A 23,453-nucleotide genomic window follows, 5' to 3' on the forward strand; every position below is an offset into this window, starting at 1 on the left:
TGTGTTTGATAAGTCCAAAGATGTCCATGTATCACTCAGTTCATTTGTTTTGCCATTGTCTTTTTCCAGCTGTTCTTTATGTGTTTCCGATATCTCCACAATCAAACGATCATCTTTCTCCATATTACAACACTTTTCCACTTCTCCCGTCACTTGACTGCATGTTGTATCTTTGTGTTCTGTTATTGTCTCCATTTCTTCTGTTGTGTTATTATTACTTGTATCCACCTTTTCTGTTTCATCCTGTATCTCACCATCATTGTCCATAGCCTCATTATCCTCTTCATGATCTCCCGTTTCGTTGTCATCATTCATCCAGCACTCGCACTTCACCAAAGCTCTGTTGCAATCTGGACATTTAACAGCAGTGCAGTTCCTGGCATAATGTCCCTGCTCCTCACACTCATGACATTTAAAATTCGGACAGTTTTTTAAAATGTGCCCCGGATCCATGCACAATCGACATATTTTCATCTGACGGTCATGCATAATCCGAAAATACTGTGTTCCTTCGGCTGTCTCGAATTTTGTGCTGTAAGGCAGTGATGCCACCTCCTTCGGGAATCTCACCTTCAGGTATCTTGTGCCATCTGCAATGTCAGTGCCCGGATAAAATCTCCTTTTAATATCAGAAACCGGTATCACTTTCCATAAAGCCAGTTTTTCAAATATCAGTTCATCTTGTAAGTAGGCCGGCAAGTGCATGAATGAAACCATATACTCTCGTGTCTCCAATGCTCTTAATTCACAGTCTTTATCTTTAACTTTTAGTCCATCCAATAGCTCATTACACAGTTGTTCAGTTAATAGTGTCAGTTCATATTCCTTATCCATTCGTGGTCTTACCGCTATTAATTTTCCAGCTCCAAGTTTTTCCGTCACAGCTTTAATCACATCCTCTGCTTTTCCATCGATCACATCTTTTAAATCCACAATGATTGTTGCTTCCTTTGAATACACCTTTTCCTTCCTTCCAGTCTTTTTTGCGTCGTTTGTGGCCGTCTTTTGTCCTATATCCTTTTCTTTGTCTCTCTGTTTGTCCATGCCATGCTCATTTTCTTTGTCTTTCTCCATTTTGTGTAAGCACAGCGGCTCCCCAAACAGTAAAAACTGCTGGGGAGCACGTATAAAGTTAAACTAACCACTAAAATAAAGTAATAAACGTACAAAGTAAACAAAAACAAAATAAATCAGAGATTTCTCTCAAGCACCCTTTCTACAAAAATCACTTCCTGAACTGCTCAGTAGCGCCCTCTGGGGTAGCGTGTCCTGCCAGGTTCAATCAGGCCAGCGGAATGTGCTACCACCTCCATAAATGAGGTCAAATTCACCATTAAGGTAGGGAATTAATGACCACAGAAAGTCAGGAGGCCAGTTTAATGCCTCATGCGAAGGACACTCCTTTTTACAGGGGCCGGATTAAGGTTTCATAAAAACATTTGCTCCTTTTCACGGCCTGGAATTCGCCTCGTTGTATTAGGACGTTTGATCAGATAGGTACATGTGAGGGAAAGAGCCCCCCCTGCTGGCCAGACTAGTTTTTCACAGAGGTAGCGCATGCTGCCAGGCTCTATAAGGTCGGCGGAATGCGCTACCACCTCCATAAATGAGGTCAAATTCACCATTAAGGTAGGGAATTAATGACCACAGAAAGTCAGGAGACCAATTTAATGCCTCATGCGAAGGACACTTCTTTTTACAGGGGCCGGATTAAGGTTTCATAAAAACATTTGCTCCTTTTCACGGCCTGGAATCCGCCTCGTTGTATTAGAACGTTTGATCCCATAAGTACATGTCAGGGAAAGAGCCCCCACTGCTGGCCAGACTAATTTTTCACAAAGGTAGCATATGCTGCCAGGCTCTATAAGGTCAGCGGAATGCGCTACCACCTCCATAAATGAGGTCAAATTCATCATTAAGGTAGGGAATTAATGACCACTAAAGGTCAGGAGGCCAGTTTATTGCCTCATCCGAAAGATGCTTCTTTTTACAAGGGCCGGATTAAGGTATCATAAAAACAATTGCTACTTTTCAAGGCCCGGAATCTGCTTTGTTAAATGGGGCGGTTTAATGCTTCATCAAAAGCCTTACACCGCAGAAGTCATTTTTGTGTATCTGGACTTTTGGAACCTAAAGTACATGTCAGGGAATGAGCAACCCCTGCTGGCTGGACTAAAACTATCTAAAGCAGTAAGCTAGTTTTCCACAAAGGGTCTTTCATCCATGCACAGAGCAGGCTTGTGCCTGCTTAGGTTTAGAGAGTAGTCAGAATCTGACTAGTGCAAGCAACAGTTGAACTTGATATTTTTGAATGAATGAAGCTGCTCTGATAGAGGGGTAGTGCATCCTGACAGGTTCAATAAGGCCAGCGGAATGTGCTACCACCTCAATAAATGAGGTCAAATTCACCAGTAAGGTAGGGAATTAATGACCACAGAAAGTCAGGAGGCCAGTTTAATGCCTCATGAGAAGGACACTCCTTTTTACAGGGGCCGGATTAAGGTTTCATAAAAACATTTGCTCGTTTTCACGGCCTGGAATCCGCCTCGTTGTATTAGGACAATTGATCAGATAGGTACATGTCAGGGAAAGAGCCCCCCCTGCTGGCCAGACTAATTTTTCACAAAGGTAGCATATGCTGCCAGGCTCTATAAGGTCAGCGGAATGCGCTACCACCTCCATAAATGAGATCAAATTCATCATTAAGGTAGGGAATTAATGACCACTAAAGGTCAGGAGGCCAGTTTATTGCCTCATCCGAAAGATGCTTCTTTTTACAAGGCCGGGATTAAGGTTTCATAAAAACATTTGCTCCTTTTCAAGGCCCGGAATCTGCCTCGTTAAATGGGGCGGTTTAATGCTTCATCAAAAGCCTTACACCTCAGAAGTCATTTTTGTATATCTGGACTTTTGAAACCTAAAGTACCTGTCAGGGAATATACACACCCTGTGGGCTGGACTAAAACTACCTCCAGCAGTAAGCTAGTTTTCCACAAAGGGTCTTCCATCCATGCACAGAGCACCCTTGGGCCTGCTTAGCTTTAGAGAGTAACCAGAATCTCACTACTGCAAACAACAGATGAACTTCTGCTTGCTGGATGAATGAAGCTGCTCTGATAGAGGGGTAGCGCATCCTGACAGATTCAATCAGGCCAGCGGAATGTGCTACCACCTCCATAAATGAGGTCAAATTCACCATTAAGGTAGGGAATTAATGACCACAGAAAGTCAGGAGGCCAGTTTAATGCCTCATGCGAAGGACACTCCTTTTTACAGGGGCCGGATTAAGGTTTCATAAAAACATTTGCTCCTTTTCACGGCCTGGAATTTGCCTCGTTGTATTAGGACGTTTGATCAGATAGGTACATGTGAGGGAAAGAGCCCCCCCTGCTGGCCAGACTAGTTTTTCACAGAGGTAGCGCATGCTGCCAGGCTCTATAATGTCGGCGGAATGCGCTACCACCTCCATAAATGAGGTCAAATTCACCATTAAGGTAGGGAATTAATGACCACAGAAAGTCAGGAGGCCAGTTTAATGCCTCATGTGAAGGACACTCCTTTTTACAGGGGCCGGATTAAGGTTTCATAAAAACATTTGCTCCTTTTCACGGCCTGGAATCCGCCTCGTTGTATTAGAACGTTTGATCCCATAAGTACATGTCAGGGAAAGTGCCCCCCCTGCTGGCCAGACTAATTTTTCACAAAGGTAGCATATGCTGCCAGGCTCTATAAGGTCAGCGGAATGCGCTACCACCTCCATAAATGAGGTCAAATTCATCATTAAGGTAGGGAATTAATGACCACTAAAGGTCAGGAGGCCAGTTTATTGCCTCATCCGAAAGATGCTTCTTTTTACAAGGCCGGGATTAAGGTTTCATAAAAACATTTGCTCCTTTTCAAGGCCCGGAATCTGCCTCGTTAAATGGGGCGGTTTAATGCTTCATCAAAAGCCTTACACCTCAGAAGTCATTTTTGTATATCTGGACTTTTGAAACCTAAAGTACCTGTCAGGGAATGTACAAACCCTGTGGGCTGGACTAAAACTACCTCCAGCAGTAAGCTAGTTTTCCACCAAGGGTCTTCCATCCATTCACAGAGCACCCTTGGGCCTGCTTAGCTTTAGAGAGTAACCAGAATCTCACTACTGCAAACAACAGTTGAACTTGTGCTTTCTGGATGAATGAAGCTGCTCTGATAGAGGGGTAGCGCATCCTGACAGGTTCAATCAGGCCAGCGGAATGTGCTACCACCTCCATAAATGAGGTCAAATTCACCATTAAGGTAGGGAATTAATGACCACAGAAAGTCAGGAGGCCAGTTTAATGCCTCATGCGAAGGACACTCCTTTTTACAGGGGCCGGATTAAGGTTTCATAAAAACATTTGCTCCTTTTCACGGCCTGGAATTCGCCTCATTGTATTAGGACGTTTGATCAGATAGGTACATGTGAGGGAAAGAGCCCCCCCTGCTGGCCAGACTAGTTTTTCACAGAGGTAGCGCATGCTGCCAGGCTCTATAAGGTCGGCGGAATGCGCTACCACCTCCATAAATGAGGTCAAATTCACCATTAAGGTAGGGAATTAATGACCACAGAAAGTCAGGAGACCAATTTAATGCCTCATGCGAAGGACACTTCTTTTTACAGGGGCCGGATTAAGGTTTCATAAAAACATTTGCTCCTTTTCACGGCCTGGAATCCGCCTCGTTGTATTAGAACGTTTGATCCCATAAGTACATGTCAGGGAAAGAGCCCCCCCTGCTGGCCAGACTAATTTTTCACAAAGGTAGCATATGCTGCCAGGCTCTATAAGGTCAGCGGAATGCGCTACCACCTCCATAAATGAGGTCAAATTCATCATTAAGGTAGGGAATTAATAGCCACTAAAGGTCAGGAGGCCAGTTTATTGCCTCATCCGAAAGATGCTTCTTTTTACAAGGGCCGGATTAAGGTATCATAAAAACAATCGCTACTTTTCAAGGCCCGGAATCTGCTTTGTTAAATGGGGCGGTTTAATGCTTCATCAAAAGCCTTACACCGCAGAAGTCATTTTTGTGTATCTGGACTTTTGGAACCTAAAGTACATGTCAGGGAATGAGCAACCCCTGCTGGCTGGACTAAAACTACCTCCAGCAGTAAGCTAGTTTTCCACAAAGGGTCTTCCATCCATGCACAGAGCACCCTTTGGCCTGCTTAGCTTTAGAGAGTAACCAGAATCTCACTACTGCAAACAACAGATGAACTTGTGCTTTCTGGATGAATGAAGCTGCTCTGATAGAGGGGTAGCGCATCCTGACAGGTTCAATCAGGCCAGCGGAATGTGCTACCACCTCCATAAATGAGGTCAAATTCACCATTAAGGTAGGGAATTAATGACCACAGAAAGTCAGGAGGCCAGTTTAATGCCTCATGCGAAGGACACTCCTTTTTACAGGGGCCGGATTAAGGTTTCATAAAAACATTTGCTCCTTTTCACGGCCTGGAATTCGCCTCGTTGTATTAGGACGTTTGATCAGATAGGTACATGTGAGGGAAAGAGCCCCCCCTGCTGGCCAGACTAGTTTTTCACAGAGGTAGCGCATGCTGCCAGGCTCTATAATGTCGGCGGAATGCGCTACCACCTCCACAAATGAGGTCAAATTCACCATTAAGGTAGGGAATTAATGACCACAGAAAGTCAGGAGGCCAGTTTAATGCCTCATGCGAAGGACACTCCTTTTTACAGGGGCCGGATTAAGGTTTCATCAAAACATTTGCTCCTTTTCACGGCCTGGAATCTGCCTCGTTGTATTAGGACGTTTGATCCCATAGGTACATGTCAGGGAAAGAGCCCCTCCTGCTGGCCAGAATAATTTTTCACAAAGGTAGCATATGCTGCCAGGCTCTATAAGGTCAGCGGAATGCGCTACCACCTCCATAAATGAGGTCAAATTCATCATTAAGGTAGGGAATTAATGACCACTAAAGGTCAGGAGGCCAGTTTATTGCCTCATCCGAAAGATGCTTCTTTTTACAAGGGCCGGATTAAGGTATCATAAAAACAATTGCTACTTTTCAAGGCCCGGAATCTGCTTTGTTAAATGGGGCGGTTTAATGCTTCATCAAAAGCCTTACACCGCAGAAGTCATTTTTGTGTATCTGGACTTTTGGAACCTAAAGTACATGTCAGGGAATGAGCAACCCCTGCTGGCTGGACTAAAACTATCTAAAGCAGTAAGCTAGTTTTCCACAAAGGGTCTTTCATCCATGCACAGAGCAGGCTTGTGCCTGCTTAGGTTTAGAGAGTAGTCAGAATCTGACTAGTGCAAGCAACAGTTGAACTTGATCTTTTTGAATGAATGAAGCTGCTCTGATAGAGGGGTAGTGCATCCTGACAGGTTCAATAAGGCCAGCGGAATGTGCTACCACCTCCATAAATGAGGTCAAATTCACCAGTAAGGTAGGGAATTAATGACCACAGAAAGTCAGGAGGCCAGTTTAATGCCTCATGAGAAGGACACTCCTTTTTACAGGGGCCGGATTAAGGTTTCATAAAAACATTTGCTCGTTTTCACGGCCTGGAATCCGCCTCGTTGTATTAGGACGTTTGATCAGATAGGTACATGTCAGGGAAAGAGCCCCCCCTGCTGGCCAGACTAATTTTTCACAAAGGTAGCATATGCTGCCAGGCTCTATAAGGTCAGCGGAATGCGCTACCACCTCCATAAATGAGGTCAAATTCATCATTAAGGTAGGGAATTAATGACCACTAAAGGTCAGGAGGCCAGTTTATTGCCTCATCCGAAAGATGCTTCTTTTTACAAGGGCCGGATTAAGGTATCATAAAAACAATTGCTACTTTTCAAGGCCCGGAATCTGCTTTGTTAAATGGGGCGGTTTAATGCTTCATCAAAAGCCTTACACCGCAGAAGTCATTTTTGTGTATCTGGACTTTTGGAACCTAAAGTACATGTCAGGGAATGAGCAACCCCTGCTGGCTGGACTAAAACTATCTAAAGCAGTAAGCTAGTTTTCCACAAAGGGTCTTTCATCCATGCACAGAGCAGGCTTGTGCCTGCTTAGGTTTAGAGAGTAGTCAGAATCTGACTAGTGCAAGCAACAGTTGAACTTGATATTTTTGAATGAATGAAGCTGCTCTGATAGAGGGGTAGTGCATCCTGACAGGTTCAATAAGGCCAGCGGAATGTGCTACCACCTCCATAAATGAGGTCAAATTCACCAGTAAGGTAGGGAATTAATGACCACAGAAAGTCAGGAGGCCAGTTTAATGCCTCATGAGAAGGACACTCCTTTTTACAGGGGCCGGATTAAGGTTTCATAAAAACATTTGCTCGTTTTCACGGCCTGGAATCCACCTCGTTGTATTAGGACGTTTGATCAGATAGGTACATGTCAGGGAAAGAGCCCCCCCTGCTGGCCAGACTAATTTTTCACAAAGGTAGCATATGCTGCCAGGCTCTATCAGGTCAGCGGAATGCGCTACCACCTCCATAAATGAGATCAAATTCATCATTAAGGTAGGGAATTAATGACCACTAAAGGTCAGGAGGCCAGTTTATTGCCTCATCCGAAAGATGCTTCTTTTTACAAGGCCGGGATTAAGGTTTCATAAAAACATTTGCTCCTTTTCAAGGCCCGGAATCTGCCTCGTTAAATGGGGCGGTTTAATGCTTCATCAAAAGCCTTACACCTCAGAAGTCATTTTTGTATATCTGGACTTTTGAAACCTAAAGTACCTGTCAGGGAATATACACACCCTGTGGGCTGGACTAAAACTACCTCCAGCAGTAAGCTAGTTTTCCACAAAGGGTCTTCCATCCATGCACAGAGCACCCTTGGGCCTGCTTAGCTTTAGAGAGTAACCAGAATCTCACTACTGCAAACAACAGATGAACTTGTGCTTTCTGGATGAATGAAGCTGCTCTGATAGAGGGGTAGCGCATCCTGACAGATTCAATCAGGCCAGCGGAATGTGCTACCACCTCCATAAATGAGGTCAAATTCACCATTAAGGTAGGGAATTAATGACCACAGAAAGTCAGGAGGCCAGTTTAATGCCTCATGCGAAGGACACTCCTTTTTACAGGGGCCGGATTAAGGTTTCATAAAAACATTTGCTCCTTTTCACGGCCTGGAATTTGCCTCGTTGTATTAGGACGTTTGATCAGATAGGTACATGTGAGGGAAAGAGCCCCCCCTGCTGGCCAGACTAGTTTTTCACAGAGGTAGCGCATGCTGCCAGGCTCTATAATGTCGGCGGAATGCGCTACCACCTCCATAAATGAGGTCAAATTCACCATTAAGGTAGGGAATTAATGACCACAGAAAGTCAGGAGGCCAGTTTAATGCCTCATGTGAAGGACACTCCTTTTTACAGGGGCCGGATTAAGGTTTCATAAAAACATTTGCTCCTTTTCACGGCCTGGAATCCGCCTCGTTGTATTAGAACGTTTGATCCCATAAGTACATGTCAGGGAAAGTGCCCCCCCTGCTGGCCAGACTAATTTTTCACAAAGGTAGCATATGCTGCCAGGCTCTATAAGGTCAGCGGAATGCGCTACCACCTCCATAAATGAGGTCAAATTCATCATTAAGGTAGGGAATTAATGACCACTAAAGGTCAGGAGGCCAGTTTATTGCCTCATCCGAAAGATGCTTCTTTTTACAAGGCCGGGATTAAGGTTTCATAAAAACATTTGCTCCTTTTCAAGGCCCGGAATCTGCCTCAATAAATGGGGCGGTTTAATGCTTCATCAAAAGCCTTACACCTCAGAAGTCATTTTTGTATATCTGGACTTTTGAAACCTAAAGTACCTGTCAGGGAATGTACAAACCCTGTGGGCTGGACTAAAACTACCTCCAGCAGTAAGCTAGTTTTCCACCAAGGGTCTTCCATCCATTCACAGAGCACCCTTGGGCCTGCTTAGCTTTAGAGAGTAACCAGAATCTCACTACTGCAAACAACAGTTAAACTTGTGCTTTCTGGATGAATGAAGCTGCTCTGATAGAGGGGTAGCGCATCCTGACAGGTTCAATCAGGCCAGCGGAATGTGCTACCACCTCTATAAATGAGGTCGAATTCACCATTAAGGTAGGGAATTAATGACCACAGAAAGTCAGGAGGCCAGTTTAATGCCTCATGCGAAGGACACTCCTTTTTACAGGGGCCGGATTAAGGTTTCATAAAAACATTTGCTCCTTTTCACGGCCTGGAATTCGCCTCATTGTATTAGGACGTTTGATCAGATAGGTACATGTGAGGGAAAGAGCCCCCCCTGCTGGCCAGACTAGTTTTTCACAGAGGTAGCGCATGCTGCCAGGCTCTATAAGGTCGGCGGAATGCGCTACCACCTCCATAAATGAGGTCAAATTCACCATTAAGGTAGGGAATTAATGACCACAGAAAGTCAGGAGACCAATTTAATGCCTCATGCGAAGGACACTTCTTTTTACAGGGGCCGGATTAAGGTTTCATAAAAACATTTGCTCCTTTTCACGGCCTGGAATCCGCCTCGTTGTATTAGAACGTTTGATCCCATAAGTACATGTCAGGGAAAGAGCCCCCCCTGCTGGCCAGACTAATTTTTCACAAAGGTAGCATATGCTGCCAGGCTCTATAAGGTCAGCGGAATGCGCTACCACCTCCATAAATGAGGTCAAATTCATCATTAAGGTAGGGAATTAATAGCCACTAAAGGTCAGGAGGCCAGTTTATTGCCTCATCCGAAAGATGCTTCTTTTTACAAGGGCCGGATTAAGGTATCATAAAAACAATCGCTACTTTTCAAGGCCCGGAATCTGTTTTGTTAAATGGGGCGGTTTAATGCTTCATCAAAAGCCTTACTCCGCAGAAGTCATTTTTGTGTATCTGGACTTTTGGAACCTAAAGTACATGTCAGGGAATGAGCAACCCCTGCTGGCTGGACTAAAACTACCTCCAGCAGTAAGCTAGTTTTCCACAAAGGGTCTTCCATCCATGCACAGAGCACCCTTTGGCCTGCTTAGCTTTAGAGAGTAACCAGAATCTCACTACTGCAAACAACAGATGAACTTGTGCTTTCTGGATGAATGAAGCTGCTCTGATAGAGGGGTAGCGCATCCTGACAGGTTCAATCAGGCCAGCGGAATGTGCTACCACCTCCATAAATGAGGTCAAATTCACCATTAAGGTAGGGAATTAATGACCACAGAAAGTCAGGAGGCCAGTTTAATGCCTCATGCGAAGGACACTCCTTTTTACAGGGGCCGGATTAAGGTTTCATAAAAACATTTGCTCCTTTTCACGGCCTGGAATTCGCCTCGTTGTATTAGGACGTTTGATCAGATAGGTACATGTGAGGGAAAGAGCCCCCCCTGCTGGCCAGACTAGTTTTTCACAGAGGTAGCGCATGCTGCCAGGCTCTATAATGTCGGCGGAATGCGCTACCACCTCCACAAATGAGGTCAAATTCACCATTAAGGTAGGGAATTAATGACCACAGAAAGTCAGGAGGCCAGTTTAATGCCTCATTCGAAGGACACTCCTTTTTACAGGGGCCGGATTAAGGTTTCATCAAAACATTTGCTCCTTTTCACGGCCTGGAATCTGCCTCGTTGTATTAGGACGTTTGATCCCATAGGTACATGTCAGGGAAAGAGCCCCTCCTGCTGGCCAGAATAATTTTTCACAAAGGTAGCATATGCTGCCAGGCTCTATAAGGTCAGCGGAATGCGCTACCACCTCCATAAATGAGGTCAAATTCATCATTAAGGTAGGGAATTAATGACCACTAAAGGTCAGGAGGCCAGTTTATTGCCTCATCCGAAAGATGCTTCTTTTTACAAGGGCCGGATTAAGGTATCATAAAAACAATTGCTACTTTTCAAGGCCCGGAATCTGCTTTGTTAAATGGGGCGGTTTAATGCTTCATCAAAAGCCTTACACCGCAGAAGTCATTTTTGTGTATCTGGACTTTTGGAACCTAAAGTACATGTCAGGGAATGAGCAACCCCTGCTGGCTGGACTAAAACTATCTAAAGCAGTAAGCTAGTTTTCCACAAAGGGTCTTTCATCCATGCACAGAGCAGGCTTGTGCCTGCTTAGGTTTAGAGAGTAGTCAGAATCTGACTAGTGCAAGCAACAGTTGAACTTGATCTTTTTAAATGAATGAAGCTGCTCTGATAGAGGGGTAGTGCATCCTGACAGGTTCAATAAGGCCAGCGGAATGTGCTACCACCTCCATAAATGAGGTCAAATTCACCAGTAAGGTAGGGAATTAATGACCACAGAAAGTCAGGAGGCCAGTTTAATGCCTCATGAGAAGGACACTCCTTTTTACAGGGGCCGGATTAAGGTTTCATAAAAACATTTGCTCGTTTTCACGGCCTGGAATCCGCCTCGTTGTATTAGGACGTTTGATCAGATAGGTACATGTCAGGGAAAGAGCCCCCCCTGCTGGCCAGACTAATTTTTCACAAAGGTAGCATATGCTGCCAGGCTCTATAAGGTCAGCGGAATGCGCTACCACCTCCATAAATGAGGTCAAATTCATCATTAAGGTAGGGAATTAATGACCACTAAAGGTCAGGAGGCCAGTTTATTGCCTCATCCGAAAGATGCTTCTTTTTACAAGGCCGGGATTAAGGTTTCATAAAAACATTTGCTCCTTTTCAAGGCCCGGAATCTGCCTCGTTAAATGGGGCGGTTTAATGCTTCATCAAAAGCCTTACACCTCAGAAGTCATTTTTGTATATCTGGACTTTTGAAACCTAAAGTACCTGTCAGGGAATATACACACCCTGTGGGCTGGACTAAAACTACCTCCAGCAGTAAGCTAGTTTTCCACAAAGGGTCTTCCATCCATGCACAGAGCACCCTTGGGCCTGCTTAGCTTTAGAGAGTAACCAGAATCTCACTACTGCAAACAACAGATGAACTTGTGCTTGCTGGATGAATGAAGCTGCTCTGATAGAGGGGTAGCGCATCCTGACAGATTCAATCAGGCCAGCGGAATGTGCTACCACCTCCATAAATGAGGTCAAATTCACCATTAAGGTAGGGAATTAATGACCACAGAAAGTCAGGAGGCCAGTTTAATGCCTCATGCGAAGGACACTCCTTTTTACAGGGGCCGGATTAAGGTTTCATAAAAACATTTGCTCCTTTTCACGGCCTGGAATTTGCCTCGTTGTATTAGGACGTTTGATCAGATAGGTACATGTGAGGGAAAGAGCCCCCCCTGCTGGCCAGACTAGTTTTTCACAGAGGTAGCGCATGCTGCCAGGCTCTATAATGTCGGCGGAATGCGCTACCACCTCCATAAATGAGGTCAAATTCACCATTAAGGTAGGGAATTAATGACCACAGAAAGTCAGGAGGCCAGTTTAATGCCTCATGTGAAGGACACTCCTTTTTACAGGGGCCGGATTAAGGTTTCATAAAAACATTTGCTCCTTTTCACGGCCTGGAATCCGCCTCGTTGTATTAGAACGTTTGATCCCATAAGTACATGTCAGGGAAAGTGCCCCCCCTGCTGGCCAGACTAATTTTTCACAAAGGTAGCATATGCTGCCAGGCTCTATAAGGTCAGCGGAATGCGCTACCACCTCCATAAATGAGGTCAAATTCATCATTAAGGTAGGGAATTAATGACCACTAAAGGTCAGGAGGCCAGTTTATTGCCTCATCCGAAAGATGCTTCTTTTTACAAGGCCGGGATTAAGGTTTCATAAAAACATTTGCTCCTTTTCAAGGCCCGGAATCTGCCTCGTTAAATGGGGCGGTTTAATGCTTCATCAAAAGCCTTACACCTCAGAAGTCATTTTTGTATATCTGGACTTTTGAAACCTAAAGTACCTGTCAGGGAATGTACAAACCCTGTGGGCTGGACTAAAACTACCTCCAGCAGTAAGCTAGTTTTCCACCAAGGGTCTTCCATCCATTCACAGAGCACCCTTGGGCCTGCTTAGCTTTAGAGAGTAACCAGAATCTCACTACTGCAAACAACAGTTGAACTTGTGCTTTCTGGATGAATGAAGCTGCTCTGATAGAGGGGTAGCGCATCCTGACAGGTTCAATCAGGCCAGCGGAATGTGCTACCACCTCCATAAATGAGGTCAAATTCACCATTAAGGTAGGGAATTAATGACCACAGAAAGTCAGGAGGCCAGTTTAATGCCTCATGCGAAGGACACTCCTTTTTACAGGGGCCGGATTAAGGTTTCATAAAAACATTTGCTCCTTTTCACGGCCTGGAATTCGCCTCGTTGTATTAGGACGTTTGATCAGATAGGTACATGTGAGGGAAAGAGCCCCCCCTGCTGGCCAGACTAGTTTTTCACAGAGGTAGCGCATGCTGCCAGGCTCTATAAGGTCGGCGGAATGCGCTACCACCTCCATAAATGAGGTCAAATTCACCATTAAGGTAGGGAATTAATGACCACAGAAAGTCAGGAGACCAATTTAATGCCTCATGCGAAGGACACTTCTTTTTACAGGGGCCGGATTAAGGTTTCATAAAAACATTTGCTCCTTTTCACGGCCTGGAATCCGCCTCGTTGTATTAGAACGTTTGATCCCATAAGTACATGTCAGGGAAAGTGCCCCCCCTGCTGGCCAGACTAATTTTTCACAAAGGTAGCATATGCTGCCAGGCTCTATAAGGTCAGCGGAATGCGCTACCACCTCCATAAATGAGGTCAAATTCATCATTAAGGTAGGGAATTAATGACCACTAAAGGTCAGGAGGCCAGTTTATTGCCTCATCCGAAAGATGCTTCTTTTTACAAGGCCGGGATTAAGGTTTCATAAAAACATTTGCTCCTTTTCAAGGCCCGGAATCTGCCTCGTTAAATGGGGCGGTTTAATGCTTCATCAAAAGCCTTACACCTCAGAAGTCATTTTTGTATATCTGGACTTTTGAAACCTAAAGTACCTGTCAGGGAATGTACAAACCCTGTGGGCTGGACTAAAACTACCTCCAGCAGTAAGCTAGTTTTCCACCAAGGGTCTTCCATCCATTCACAGAGCACCCTTGGGCCTGCTTAGCTTTAGAGAGTAACCAGAATCTCACTACTGCAAACAACAGTTGAACTTGTGCTTTCTGGATGAATGAAGCTGCTCTGATAGAGGGGTAGCGCATCCTGACAGGTTCAATCAGGCCAGCGGAATGTGCTACCACCTCCATAAATGAGGTCAAATTCACCATTAAGGTAGGGAATTAATGACCACAGAAAGTCAGGAGGCCAGTTTAATGCCTCATGCGAAGGACACTCCTTTTTACAGGGGCCGGATTAAGGTTTCATAAAAACATTTGCTCCTTTTCACGGCCTGGAATTCGCCTCGTTGTATTAGGACGTTTGATCAGATAGGTACATGTGAGGGAAAGAGCCCCCCCTGCTGGCCAGACTAGTTTTTCACAGAGGTAGCGCATGCTGCCAGGCTCTATAAGGTCGGCGGAATGCGCTACCACCTCCATAAATGAGGTCAAATTCACCATTAAGGTAGGGAATTAATGACCACAGAAAGTCAGGAGACCAATTTAATGCCTCATGCGAAGGACACTTCTTTTTACAGGGGCCGGATTAAGGTTTCATAAAAACATTTGCTCCTTTTCACGGCCTGGAATCCGCCTCGTTGTATTAGAACGTTTGATCCCATAAGTACATGTCAGGGAAAGAGCCCCCCCTGCTGGCCAGACTAATTTTTCACAAAGGTAGCATATGCTGCCAGGCTCTATAAGGTCAGCGGAATGCGCTACCACCTCCATAAATGAGGTCAAATTCATCATTAAGGTAGGGAATTAATAGCCACTAAAGGTCAGGAGGCCAGTTTATTGCCTCATCCGAAAGATGCTTCTTTTTACAAGGGCCGGATTAAGGTATCATAAAAACAATCGCTACTTTTCAAGGCCCGGAATCTGCTTTGTTAAATGGGGCGGTTTAATGCTTCATCAAAAGCCTTACACCGCAGAAGTCATTTTTGTGTATCTGGACTTTTGGAACCTAAAGTACATGTCAGGGAATGAGCAACCCCTGCTGGCTGGACTAAAACTACCTCCAGCAGTAAGCTAGTTTTCCACAAAGGGTCTTCCATCCATGCACAGAGCACCCTTTGGCCTGCTTAGCTTTAGAGAGTAACCAGAATCTCACTACTGCAAACAACAGATGAACTTGTGCTTTCTGGATGAATGAAGCTGCTCTGATAGAGGGGTAGCGCATCCTGACAGGTTCAATCAGGCCAGCGGAATGTGCTACCACCTCCATAAATGAGGTCAAATTCACCATTAAGGTAGGGAATTAATGACCACAGAAAGTCAGGAGGCCAGTTTAATGCCTCATGCGAAGGACACTCCTTTTTACAGGGGCCGGATTAAGGTTTCATAAAAACATTTGCTCCTTTTCACGGCCTGGAATTCGCCTCGTTGTATTAGGACGTTTGATCAGATAGGTACATGTGAGGGAAAGAGCCCCCCCTGCTGGCCAGACTAGTTTTTCACAGAGGTAGCGCATGCTGCCAGGCTCTATAATGTCGGCGGAATGCGCTACCACCTCCACAAATGAGGTCAAATTCACCATTAAGGTAGGGAATTAATGACCACAGAAAGTCAGGAGGCCAGTTTAATGCCTCATGCGAAGGACACTCCTTTTTACAGGGGCCGGATTAAGGTTTCATCAAAACATTTGCTCCTTTTCACGGCCTGGAATCTGCCTCGTTGTATTAGGACGTTTGATCCCATAGGTACATGTCAGGGAAAGAGCCCCTCCTGCTGGCCAGACTAATTTTTCACAAAGGTAGCATATGCTGCCAGGCTCTATAAGGTCAGCGGAATGCGCTACCACCTCCATAAATGAGGTCAAATTCATCATTAAGGTAGGGAATTAATGACCACTAAAGGTCAGGAGGCCAGTTTATTGCCTCATCCGAAAGATGCTTCTTTTTACAAGGGCCGGATTAAGGTATCATAAAAACAATTGCTACTTTTCAAGGCCCGGAATCTGCTTTGTTAAATGGGGCGGTTTAATGCTTCATCAAAAGCCTTACACCGCAGAAGTCATTTTTGTGTATCTGGACTTTTGGAACCTAAAGTACATGTCAGGGAATGAGCAACCCCTGCTGGCTGGACTAAAACTATCTAAAGCAGTAAGCTAGTTTTCCACAAAGGGTCTTTCATCCATGCACAGAGCAGGCTTGTGCCTGCTTAGGTTTAGAGAGTAGTCAGAATCTGACTAGTGCAAGCAACAGTTGAACTTGATCTTTTTGAATGAATGAAGCTGCTCTGATAGAGGGGTAGTGCATCCTGACAGGTTCAATAAGGCCAGCGGAATGTGCTACCACCTCCATAAATGAGGTCAAATTCACCAGTAAGGTAGGGAATTAATGACCACAGAAAGTCAGGAGGCCAGTTTAATGCCTCATGAGAAGGACACTCCTTTTTACAGGGGCCGGATTAAGGTTTCATAAAAACATTTGCTCGTTTTCACGGCCTGGAATCCGCCTCGTTGTATTAGGACGTTTGATCAGATAGGTACATGTCAGGGAAAGAGCCCCCCCTGCTGGCCAGACTAATTTTTCACAAAGGTAGCATATGCTGCCAGGCTCTATAAGGTCAGCGGAATGCGCTACCACCTCCATAAATGAGATCAAATTCATCATTAAGGTAGGGAATTAATGACCACTAAAGGTCAGGAGGCCAGTTTATTGCCTCATCCGAAAGATGCTTCTTTTTACAAGGCCGGGATTAAGGTTTCATAAAAACATTTGCTCCTTTTCAAGGCCCGGAATCTGCCTCGTTAAATGGGGCGGTTTAATGCTTCATCAAAAGCCTTACACCTCAGAAGTCATTTTTGTATATCTGGACTTTTGAAACCTAAAGTACCTGTCAGGGAATATACACACCCTGTGGGCTGGACTAAAACTACCTCCAGCAGTAAGCTAGTTTTCCACAAAGGGTCTTCCATCCATGCACAGAGCACCCTTGGGCCTGCTTAGCTTTAGAGAGTAACCAGAATCTCACTACTGCAAACAACAGATGAACTTGTGCTTGCTGGCTGAATGAAGCTGCTCTGATAGAGGGGTAGCGCATCCTGACAGATTCAATCAGGCCAGCGGAATGTGCTACCACCTCCATAAATGAGGTCAAATTCACCATTAAGGTAGGGAATTAATGACCACAGAAAGTCAGGAGGCCAGTTTAATGCCTCATGCGAAGGACACTCCTTTTTACAGGGGCCGGATTAAGGTTTCATAAAAACATTTGCTCCTTTTCACGGCCTGGAATTCGCCTCGTTGTATTAGGACGTTTGATCAGATAGGTACATGTGAGGAAAAGAGCCCCCCCTGCTGGCCAGACTAGTTTTTCACAGAGGTAGCGCATGCTGCCAGGCTCTATAATGTCGGCGGAATGCGCTACCACCTCCATAAATGAGGTCAAATTCACCATTAAGGTAGGGAATTAATGACCACAGAAAGTCAGGAGGCCAGTTTAATGCCTCATGTGAAGGACACTCCTTTTTACAGGGGCCGGATTAAGGTTTCATAAAAACATTTGCTCCTTTTCACGGCCTGGAATCTGCCTCGTTGTATTAGGACGTTTGATCCCATAGGTACATGTCAGGGAAAGAGCCCCTCCTGCTGGCCAGACTAATTTTTCACAAAGGTAGCATATGCTGCCAGGCTCTATAAGGTCAGCGGAATGCGCTACCACTTCCATAAATTAGGGTAAATTCACCATTAAAGTAGGGAATTAATGACCACAGAAAGTCAGGAGACCAATTTAATGCCTCATACGAAGGACACTTCTTTTTACAGGGGCCGGATTAAGGTTTCATAAAAACATTTGCTCCTTTTCACGGCCTGGAATCCGCCTCGTTGTATTAGAACGTTTGATCCCATAAGTACATGTCAGGGAAAGAGCCCCCCCTGCTGGCCAGACTAATTTTTCACAAAGGTAGCATATGCTGCCAGGCTCTATAAGGTCAGCGGAATGCGCTACCACCTCCATAAATGAGGTCAAATTCATCATTAAGGTAGGGAATTAATGACCACTAAAGGTCAGGAGGCCAGTTTATTGCCTCATCCGAAAGATGCTTCTTTTTACAAGGCCGGGATTAAGGTTTCATAAAAACATTTGCTCCTTTTCAAGGCCCGGAATCTGCCTCGTTAAATGGGGCGGTTTAATGCTTCATCAAAAGCCTTACACCTCAGAAGTCATTTTTGTATATCTGGACTTTTGAAACCTAAAGTACCTGTCAGGGAATGTACAAACCCTGTGGGCTGGACTAAAACTACCTCCAGCAGTAAGCTAGTTTTCCACCAAGGGTCTTCCATCCATTCACAGAGCACCCTTGGGCCTGCTTAGCTTTAGAGAGTAACCAGAATCTCACTACTGCAAACAACAGTTGAACTTGTGCTTTCTGGATGAATGAAGCTGCTCTGATAGAGGGGTAGCGCATCCTGACAGGTTCAATCAGGCCAGCGGAATGTGCTACCACCTCCATAAATGAGGTCAAATTCACCATTAAGGTAGGGAATTAATGACCACAGAAAGTCAGGAGGCCAGTTTAATGCCTCATGCGAAGGACACTCCTTTTTACAGGGGCCGGATTAAGGTTTCATAAAAACATTTGCTCCTTTTCACGGCCTGGAATTCGCCTCGTTGTATTAGGACGTTTGATCAGATAGGTACATGTGAGGGAAAGAGCCCCCCCTGCTGGCCAGACTAGTTTTTCACAGAGGTAGCGCATGCTGCCAGGCTCTATAAGGTCGGCGGAATGCGCTACCACCTCCATAAATGAGGTCAAATTCACCATTAAGGTAGGGAATTAATGACCACAGAAAGTCAGGAGACCAATTTAATGCCTCATGCGAAGGACACTTCTTTTTACAGGGGCCGGATTAAGGTTTCATAAAAACATTTGCTCCTTTTCACGGCCTGGAATCCGCCTCGTTGTATTAGAACGTTTGATCCCATAAGTACATGTCAGGGAAAGAGCCCCCACTGCTGGCCAGACTAATTTTTCACAAAGGTAGCATATGCTGCCAGGCTCTATAAGGTCAGCGGAATGCGCTACCACCTCCATAAATGAGGTCAAATTCATTATTAAGGTAGGGAATTAATAGCCACTAAAGGTCAGGAGGCCAGTTTATTGCCTCATCCGAAAGATGCTTCTTTTTACAAGGGCCGGATTAAGGTATCATAAAAACAATCGCTACTTTTCAAGGCCCGGAATCTGCTTTGTTAAATGGGGCGGTTTAATGCTTCATCAAAAGCCTTACACCGCAGAAGTCATTTTTGTGTATCTGGACTTTTGGAACCTAAAGTACATGTCAGGGAATGAGCAACCCCTGCTGGCTGGACTAAAACTATCTAAAGCAGTAAGCTAGTTTTCCACAAAGGGTCTTCCATCCATGCACAGAGCAGGCTTGTGCCTGCTTAGCTTTAGACAGTAGTCAGAATCTGACTAGTGCAAGCAACAGTTGAACTAGATCTTTTTGAATGAATGAAGCTGCTCTGATAGAGGGGTAGTGCATCCTGACAGGTTCAATAAGGCCAGCGGAATGTGCTACCACCTCCATAAATGAGGTCAAATTCACCAGTAAGGTAGGGAATTAATGACCACAGAAAGTCAGGAGGCAAGTTTAATGCCTCATGCGAAGGACACTCCTTTTTACAGGGGCCGGATTAAGGTTTCATAAAAATATTTGCTCCTTTTCACGGCCTGGAATTCGCCTCGTTGTATTAGGACGTTTGATCAGATAGGTACATGTGAGGGAAAGAGCCCCCCCTGCTGGCCAGACTAGTTTTTCACAGAGGTAGCGCATGCTGCCAGGCTCTATAATGTCGGCGGAATGCGCTACCACCTCCACAAATGAGGTCAAATTCACCATTAAGGTAGGGAATTAATGACCACAGAAAGTCAGGAGGCCAGTTTAATGCCTCATGCGAAGGACACTCCTTTTTACAGGGGCCGGATTAAGGTTTCATAAAAACATTTGCTCCTTTTCACGGCCTGGAATCTGCCTCGTTGTATTAGGATGTTTGATCCCATAGGTACATGTCAGGGAAAGAGCCCCTCCTGCTGGCCAGACTAATTTTTCACAAAGGTAGCATATGCTGCTAGGCTCTATAAGGTCAGCGGAATGCGCTACCACCTCCATAAATTAGGGTAAATTCACCATTAAAGTAGGGAATTAATGACCACAGAAAGTCAGGAGACCAATTTAATGCCTCATGCGAAGGACACTTCTTTTTACAGGGGCCGGATTAAGGTTTCATAAAAACATTTGCTCCTTTTCACGGCCTGGAATCCGCCTTGTTGTATTAGAACGTTTGATCAGATAGGTACATGTCATGGAAAGAGCCCCCCCTGCTGGCCAGACTAATTTTTCACAAAGGTAGCATATGCTGCCAGGCTCTATAAGGTCAGCGGAATGCGCTACCACCTCCATAAATGAGATCAAATTCATCATTAAGGTAGGGAATTAATGACAACTAAAGGTCAGGTGGCCAGTTTATTGCCTCATCCGAAAGATGCTTATTTTTACAAGGCCGGGATTAAGGTTTCATAAAAACATTTGCTCCTTTTCAAGGCCCGGAATCTGCCTCGTTAAATGGGGCGGTTTAATGCTTCATCAAAAGCCTTACACCTCAGAAGTCATTTTTGAATATCTGGACTTTTGAAACCTAAAGTACCTGTCAGGGAATGTACAAACCCTGTGGGCTGGACTAAAACTACCTCCAGCAGTAAGCTAGTTTTCCACAAAGGGTCTTCCATCCATGCACAGAGCACCCTTTGGCCTGCTTAGCTTTAGAGAGTAACCAGAATCTCACTACTGCAAACAACAGATGAACTTGTGCTTTCTGGATGAATGAAGCTGCTCTGATAGAGGGGTAGCGCATCCTGACAGGTTCAATCAGGCCAGCGGAATGTGCTACCACCTCCATAAATGAGGTCAAATTCACCATTAAGGTAGGGAATTAATGACCACAGAAAGTCAGGAGGCCAGTTTAATGCCTCATGCGAAGGACACTCCTTTTTACAGGGGCCGGATTAAGGTTTCATAAAAACATTTGCTCCTTTTCACGGCCTGGAATTCGCCTCGTTGTATTAGGACGTTTGATCAGATAGGTACATGTGAGGGAAAGAGCCCCCCCTGCTGGCCAGACTAGTTTTTCACAGAGGTAGCGCATGCTGCCAGGCTCTATAATGTCGGCGGAATGCGCTACCACCTCCACAAATGAGGTCAAATTCACCATTAAGGTAGGGAATTAATGACCACAGAAAGTCAGGAGGCCAGTTTAATGCCTCATGCGAAGGACACTCCTTTTTACAGGGGCCGGATTAAGGTTTCATCAAAACATTTGCTCCTTTTCACGGCCTGGAATCTGCCTCGTTGTATTAGGACGTTTGATCCCATAGGTACATGTCAGGGAAAGAGCCCCTCCTGCTGGCCAGACTAATTTTTCACAAAGGTAGCATATGCTGCCAGGCTCTATAAGGTCAGCGGAATGCGCTACCACCTCCATAAATGAGGTCAAATTCATCATTAAGGTAGGGAATTAATGACCACTAAAGGTCAGGAGGCCAGTTTATTGCCTCATCCGAAAGATGCTTCTTTTTACAAGGGCCGGATTAAGGTATCATAAAAACAATTGCTACTTTTCAAGGCCCGGAATCTGCTTTGTTAAATGGGGCGGTTTAATGCTTCATCAAAAGCCTTACACCGCAGAAGTCATTTTTGTGTATCTGGACTTTTGGAACCTAAAGTACATGTCAGGGAATGAGCAACCCCTGCTGGCTGGACTAAAACTATCTAAAGCAGTAAGCTAGTTTTCCACAAAGGGTCTTTCATCCATGCACAGAGCAGGCTTGTGCCTGCTTAGGTTTAGAGAGTAGTCAGAATCTGACTAGTGCAAGCAACAGTTGAACTTGATCTTTTTGAATGAATGAAGCTGCTCTGATAGAGGGGTAGTGCATCCTGACAGGTTCAATAAGGCCAGCGGAATGTGCTACCACCTCCATAAATGAGGTCAAATTCACCAGTAAGGTAGGGAATTAATGACCACAGAAAGTCAGGAGGCCAGTTTAATGCCTCATGAGAAGGACACTCCTTTTTACAGGGGCCGGATTAAGGTTTCATAAAAACATTTGCTCGTTTTCACGGCCTGGAATCCGCCTCGTTGTATTAGGACGTTTGATCAGATAGGTACATGTCAGGGAAAGAGCCCCCCCTGCTGGCCAGACTAATTTTTCACAAAGGTAGCATATGCTGCCAGGCTCTATAAGGTCAGCGGAATGCGCTACCACCTCCATAAATGAGATCAAATTCATCATTAAGGTAGGGAATTAATGACCACTAAAGGTCAGGAGGCCAGTTTATTGCCTCATCCGAAAGATGCTTCTTTTTACAAGGCCGGGATTAAGGTTTCATAAAAACATTTGCTCCTTTTCAAGGCCCGGAATCTGCCTCGTTAAATGGGGCGGTTTAATGCTTCATCAAAAGTCTTACACCTCAGAAGTCATTTTTGTATATCTGGACTTTTGAAACCTAAAGTACCTGTCAGGGAATATACACACCCTGTGGGCTGGACTAAAACTACCTCCAGCAGTAAGCTAGTTTTCCACAAAGGGTCTTCCATCCATGCACAGAGCACCCTTGGGCCTGCTTAGCTTTAGAGAGTAACCAGAATCTCACTACTGCAAACAACAGATGAACTTGTGCTTGCTGGATGAATGAAGCTGCTCTGATAGAGGGGTAGCGCATCCTGACAGATTCAATCAGGCCAGCGGAATGTGCTACCACCTCCATAAATGAGGTCAAATTCACCATTAAGGTAGGGAATTAATGACCACAGAAAGTCAGGAGGCCAGTTTAATGCCTCATGCGAAGGACACTCCTTTTTACAGGGGTCGGATTAAGGTTTCATAAAAACATTTGCTCCTTTTCACGGCCTGGAATTTGCCTCGTTGTATTAGGACGTTTGATCAGATAGGTACATGTGAGGGAAAGAGCCCCCCCTGCTGGCCAGACTAGTTTTTCACAGAGGTAGCGCATGCTGCCAGGCTCTATAATGTCGGCGGAATGCGCTACCACCTCCATAAATGAGGTCAAATTCACCATTAAGGTAGGGAATTAATGACCACAGAAAGTCAGGAGGCCAGTTTAATGCCTCATGTGAAGGACACTCCTTTTTACAGGGGCCGGATTAAGGTTTCATAAAAACATTTGCTCCTTTTCACGGCCTGGAATCCGCCTCGTTGTATTAGAACGTTTGATCCCATAAGTACATGTCAGGGAAAGTGCCCCCCCTGCTGGCCAGACTAATTTTTCACAAAGGTAGCATATGCTGCCAGGCTCTATAAGGTCAGCGGAATGCGCTACCACCTCCATAAATGAGGTCAAATTCATCATTAAGGTAGGGAATTAATGACCACTAAAGGTCAGGAGGCCAGTTTATTGCCTCATCCGAAAGAT

This window comes from Garra rufa, chromosome 3 (assembly GCF_049309525.1).
Source record: "Garra rufa chromosome 3, GarRuf1.0, whole genome shotgun sequence".
In the NCBI taxonomy this organism is placed as follows: Eukaryota; Metazoa; Chordata; class Actinopteri; order Cypriniformes; family Cyprinidae; genus Garra; species Garra rufa.